Source organism: Branchiostoma floridae, chromosome 15 (assembly GCF_000003815.2).
Source record: "Branchiostoma floridae strain S238N-H82 chromosome 15, Bfl_VNyyK, whole genome shotgun sequence".
NCBI classification, from domain to species: Eukaryota; Metazoa; Chordata; class Leptocardii; order Amphioxiformes; family Branchiostomatidae; genus Branchiostoma; species Branchiostoma floridae.
This window is the reverse complement of record NC_049993.1, coordinates 13,813,599-13,819,707: the sequence shown is the minus strand read 5'-3', so window position 1 is coordinate 13,819,707 and position 6,109 is coordinate 13,813,599.

The window sequence follows — 6,109 nt, the reverse complement described above, 5'->3', positions numbered from 1 at the left end:
GTCAGTTGGTCACTTCTGGGTGAGGGATATTGTTTCTGGAGAATTTACGAGAGTTTATGAAGTGGTAGTGCTGTGTGTAATGTAAGAGGTGTATGTGTATGAGTGTGTTTGTTCAAGTTTGGACCCCTTTCCAACAGACTGAGTAACTATACAGAAACCGAAATTGGATTTGTGTGACAATTCATAATAATTGCAATATACTGGATGTGAAACTCTGATTTAAACAAAACACACAAACAGCAATTTTTGCTTTATGAATTTCTTTGAGCAAACTCTTAATCAAAGCACAGTCTAGTGGACATGGGGCCTCTAACAGTGCATAGAATGGTTTGTTATCCAGCCGTGTTATAGCTCCCAAGTCTCTTCTGCGAATAGAACAGAAGAGACTCTGGAGCTATAATACGGCTGGATACCAGGCTATGCATAGAATGCATGAAGTTTGTTTTTGGATGAAATAGTTTCAAAAGTTGTTGATACATAAATTTAGTGGGTAAGATCATCTGCCCATTTCCATCTACTTATAGCCGAGAATGAAAACAAGACTTGTCCTGGGCGTATGTTGTGGTGTCTTGTGTTAGAGTTGCCTTTAATAAAGTACTGTAACAGACAAGGTCCTTAAAATTTATCCACACCACAACATTCACTTTAAACATAATGCAAGTATCAGCTACATGTAGTAAAAACTGGAATGGGGCAGATTTAAAAGCTAAAGGTGAGATTTGGTTGAATCTGTTCTACATCTTGCTGTAGGTCAAAACTGGGACAAAAATTTGCTTGTTGGAACAGACAAAAATTTAACCTCAGCTGTCTAAAACATTTGGACTTCATGGCTTGAAAACATATGATGAAATTGTCTTTTTATAAGCTTGAAATGAAAGATTTAACGACGAAAATTAACAATATGGGCTCCCAAAAAATAAGAGGGTTGGAAAAGTAAGTCAAAGCTGGTGACAACATGTAGATGCAACAACAATGGTCTCCTGAGATCTGTCTACCATAAAAGAAGACACCAACCTGATATGAATAACGTTTAGTTAGTATGCATTCTGAAACCTCATTCCTATCACTTGTAGACTCAAATATACACATTACACCCATTCATTGGCCTCAGCATATTCTCACAGTATATAACCCCACGAGTTTAACAAAAAATTATTCCAAGCCACGCATAGAGTTCAATCCTAGCATGCAGGTGACACCAATGGTAGACAGACAGGCGAATTTGGCTTGCACATTCATTATGAGGAAAATCCTACAGTGAACTGAATAATGTCATGAACAAGATAGACCAATCTTTTAAAGGTCCCATGGGCTTGGCTACCAGGTCAGAAACGGAAAAAAGCAAATGATTTATTGCTATAATGTATAACGTAAGCTTTAGTTCACAAACCATGAGGATTGCTCGATTTGTTAAGCTCTAATTTGAATGCAAAATGTTGATCTCTTCAAATTTTGTTCAGGTACAATTATGGAAATGACATATACTAAGATAAACCTTGGTCCACAAACTGGTAGATCTACTCAATTTGTTGAGCTATGATTTGCGTCCCAAAATTGTTAATCACTTCAAATCTTGTTCTGTTACATTCATGGAATTAGACAAGCCAGATCATCAAAGCTTGCACCTCCAATAAAAAGCAAAAGTTGACTATAATTCAAGATTGCCATAACAAATAAATGACCAGTACCAGTAGTTATGATAACCCATGTTTATATTCCAACCTACCACAGATTCTACCAGAGATATTCCATGCTTCTGCATATACCTGTGTCGCAATGATCATAAAAAATGTCATTTAACCCATGTGTCATTAAGATCTCTGCATGAAGCCACTCTAAAGTTTAAATCCAGTTCTTTACCATTTTGCATTCTAGACATATGAAAATATACAAATTACCCACAAGCGCACTAGAGTGTCTTGCTGCTTTTTCTAAGAAAAGCAGAATTCCCTGCAGAAATGCTGGATAAGCCCACGCTGGTTTGTTAAGGGGAGAAACTGTCGTTTACGTATGTCGGCTAATGACGACTACACCAGACAGACACCTGAGACAATGGCAAACACATGGCGCCAAAACGTTGTTAAATGTCGCTTTAATACCGAGAATTCAGTCAAAAACCTAGGGTATGGAAGATAACAGATCACTGTCATGGTACAACAATCGCATACCTGGATTTAAGAATGTGAAGTACCAATAGCAATGTCTTAACCTTGTTTTAGTATCTATGTGAAGGGTTTTTCCATGCTCTTGTAATTTGTATCCAGAAAACCAGGTTGCCTGAAAAAGAGTTTCAGTCTATAGATGAGATACCATATATTTGCCTGGCTATGTAAGCAATGAACTGAACTGACGTTCGACTTTCACATTGGAGCTCTACTGACTTAACTGTGCAGTTGTAACAAAAACAGCAGCCATCCTTTATCTGTTGATATTTCCTATGAATCATCAAGCTGGTTAAGACTAATTGTGTGATGTATCGTATGGAGAGATAATGCAGGCCCTGCGAACGGTTGATCAACGTGCTCGGAATACACCCAGGTGTATACGCTGACAGAACTGGGGCATCGCCGAACTCAAAAATTTATTGCGGACCGTCCGGTTGTCATGTTTCTTGCATCAGAGTGGGAAAAACAGCAAATCATCGTGTTGTAGGGATGTTAAATCTCACAGTGTAGCAAGGTGGGTCCGGAAGTCCCCCGAGACCGCACTTATTGAAAGCAAACACCGTCCACGAGAGACCGTCGCCGACAGCTCGCTCCCATGTGGGCGCTGCATCGCTGGTCTTCCATCATGGTTGATGTGCTGCCTGTCATCTCCTGTCACCATCACAGCAGATAAAAAACTTCAGGACATAATTGAAAGTCACTGCAGGCTGCATGGTTTGGACTTTTTGACTAGAGTGAAGTAATGTTGGGACAAAAATTGTGCAGTATTAGATTTCCAGTGTAGTTGTTATTTAATATATAAGTGACAGTTGCTCATCTCAACGTACCAGCTTGAGTCTATTCAAGGAATAGACATTTTTGGTCACTTTTCTTGCATTCGCTCTTTGTGTAGTTTCCTTCAACAATGTTTACAAGCTAAGATATGGCATGAAGTCTCCACACACATTTTACTTGTACAGTCAACCCTTGATTCAGCAACCACTGGATGGACTGAGAAAAATGTTTACTGAGGACAGGTGGTTGCTCAGGACAGGGTGAGGTTGAATATGTAAAAATGTACATGATTGTTTTAATGTGGCTTGTGACAGGAGTTGGTTGCCTGCTCCATGCAGGTTTGACTGTTCAACTATGGGAAATGATTGTAGCTTTTATCCTGTCAAAAGATTATTCTGTCAAAGGAGGGAACAAGCTTTTTTTGCAATAACAAATCCAAATATCAAATGAAGATACAACGTTTCAACGTTGTTCTTAACTGTTCCCAGAATACGTAAAAAAGTTTTACCTTTATATCACAAGTGACCAATTTTCACTAAAGATGCCTCAAAAATTGCTGCACCTTGCATTTTGCTGTGTCCTTGGTAAACTAGATTGCTATTAATGATTAAGACAGCTCATTTGAGCGTTGATGCACTTTACACATCACTGCAGTCCTCTAGGAGGGAGGCATTAAGTGTTTGGTGGTTTCTAAGTCTCTTTGCAATGCACCCGAAGGCTTCAGAGCTTTGCATTTCAAATGTGAAATTTATCAACATGATAAACTTTCATCATACCAGTCACCACCCGCATCAAATGCAGTGTTAGGAAAATTAGCCATGCCAGGTTGAATTTTTCAAATATAATACATTGACTAGTTAAAAATCCAGTGTCCTATATACATAATTCTGCATGAATTTCAAGTTATCTTTCATCTGTCTTCCCGAACATATTTTGCCTGTCATCAAAACATGAAGAAATTTACGTCAGAAGTGAAATTATTATTAGCGAGTTATATGTATACACAAATGTTATGATTGCCCCTGTAAAATTATTCTTACTGATACTGAGCACATCGTGATGAGACATGGTTAGGTGGTACCAGGCCTTATTTAAGTCGTTTTGCTATTCGAGATGCGCCATTTTGCAAATCTAGTCGGAGCAAAGCGGAGGTCCTAATGAACAACCTGTGGCTGATCTGCACATCAGTGCTGCGTAAACTGTCCCTCCGAGACCGCGGGGTACGGCAGCGTTCCTCTGATCCCCCTCCCGTGGGGATTCCTCCGCACGCACATTTATTATGCTAAATTTATGCCTAATGGTTGTGGCGCCAGCCCGCCTAATAACCGCCCCCCTGACACCTCCGTTGTGCACGCCATGTCTGGAGCGCGCTGATTTCCTCCCGACACCGTACGCTATAATCTTGTTATCGTTTGGAGTGCCGCTCGCCAAAATGGTGGAGGGGAAAACATTTCATACGCCGAGGGCTAGGTCAAGCAGTCATCAAGCTTTTGGAGAGCATTCAAGAAACGTGGTTTCGGAGATGAAAGAAAACCCAACCCAGCCAATACACACGTACCATCCAATATGGAACTGTGACAGGGCAGATTTGAAACGGTTTGAAGAGAAGCTCCTAAATAATTAATGAAGTCCTTTATGTTTTTTCCGGAGAGGTGAAAATGACATTTAGAATTGCCACGTCTCTTCTGCTTGGGTGGAAAATCAGTGTCGTGGTCTCGGAGGTAGAAAGGGGTGCTGTGGTGCATGTCGTTATGAATAGCACATCATACGTACAGTCTTAACAAGTACTGACACACCACTCTCACCTGCAGCAAAAAAACACACCAGAAAGATGCCTTGCTAACATGTTTTATTTCCCTGATGATTTTACAATGTCAATATCAACAAAGTGCACCAATGTTGTTTACAAAAACACATTAGAATGGAAGTTACAATGACTTGTCTCATTATAAGATGGCTTATTCCTGGATATGGCTTAAGTATCAGAATGAATTCAACATCATGAACAGCATTTTAGAGTCATTGACAACGCTGCATAACTAAACTCAGGTCTAGGTTCAAGTCAGGTAAAACTGCATACAAATGTATTGGCATGAATTTTACATGCAAAAATATATGAACATCTTGCAACATTACATACAGTCAGTAGTGAACACAAAAACAGCTGTTTTTTTTCATATCTTTCCAGTGCAAAGTTTCACCGTCTGTGGAAGGTTTGAGATTGTTTAGACCCAAAAATTAGATTATAAGCAAGAGGCAGTTTATTGTGGGACTCCTGATTTAAGTGTTATTGTTTTTAAACTGGACCTGAACATGTTTTTACAAGTCCAGTTCTGGTGTTGTGTACAGGTACGTAGCACTTGGTTAAAGCTGTGACATCTTAACAGGCATTCCTTCAACCATTCCTCCAACAGTTTGGGTGTTGTTGAATAATACAGCTTGCCAGCTAGTATTAGGGTTGTACCATGATACCTTAATACACATAATTCCCTTTTAACCAGTGGAATGCATTGTAAAGATAAGAGTATGTAAAGTAGCTAACACTTATACAACATCTGCTTGCATTTTATCTATTTGCAGTGGAAAGCAGGGTTGAAATATACAGCTTCTATTTGTAAAACTTTCTTCAAACCTGTGACTCATAAAATAGCATACTGGCCATCTGCATGTACAAATAATAACTTTATTCATTCATTTATCCATCAATCTTCAGTAACTTAAAGATATTTATTTGGTCCCTTCAGCCAAATTGAGCTGATTTCCAAGGGAAACCATGACAGGAAAACAGGATACAAACTTATGATGTTATAAATCATAGAAGTGAAATAAGATTCAATAATCCAACTGCTACAGTATAAATAAATCATCACTTAAGCCATGTACATACCAAAAATCTTGGCAATCCGCCAACCTCTTCTTTAGTTCTTTGTTCAAAGTTTGAAAAAAAAAAGTTGTCCCCAACAGTTCAAAACAAGCTTCTAGGAGGACCAAACCTACTCACTAACGCTGTCCCAAGAGCTATCTGCGGGTATCACTCAAAAATCATGACCATAGCATGTCCGGAATATGAGGTATCAGAAACAGAAGTTTTACTGTAGTACCTAGGAAAGTCACTAGTGCCCCCATGCATTATCATTGTCATTTTCCTAACCCTACTCACCACATCAAAT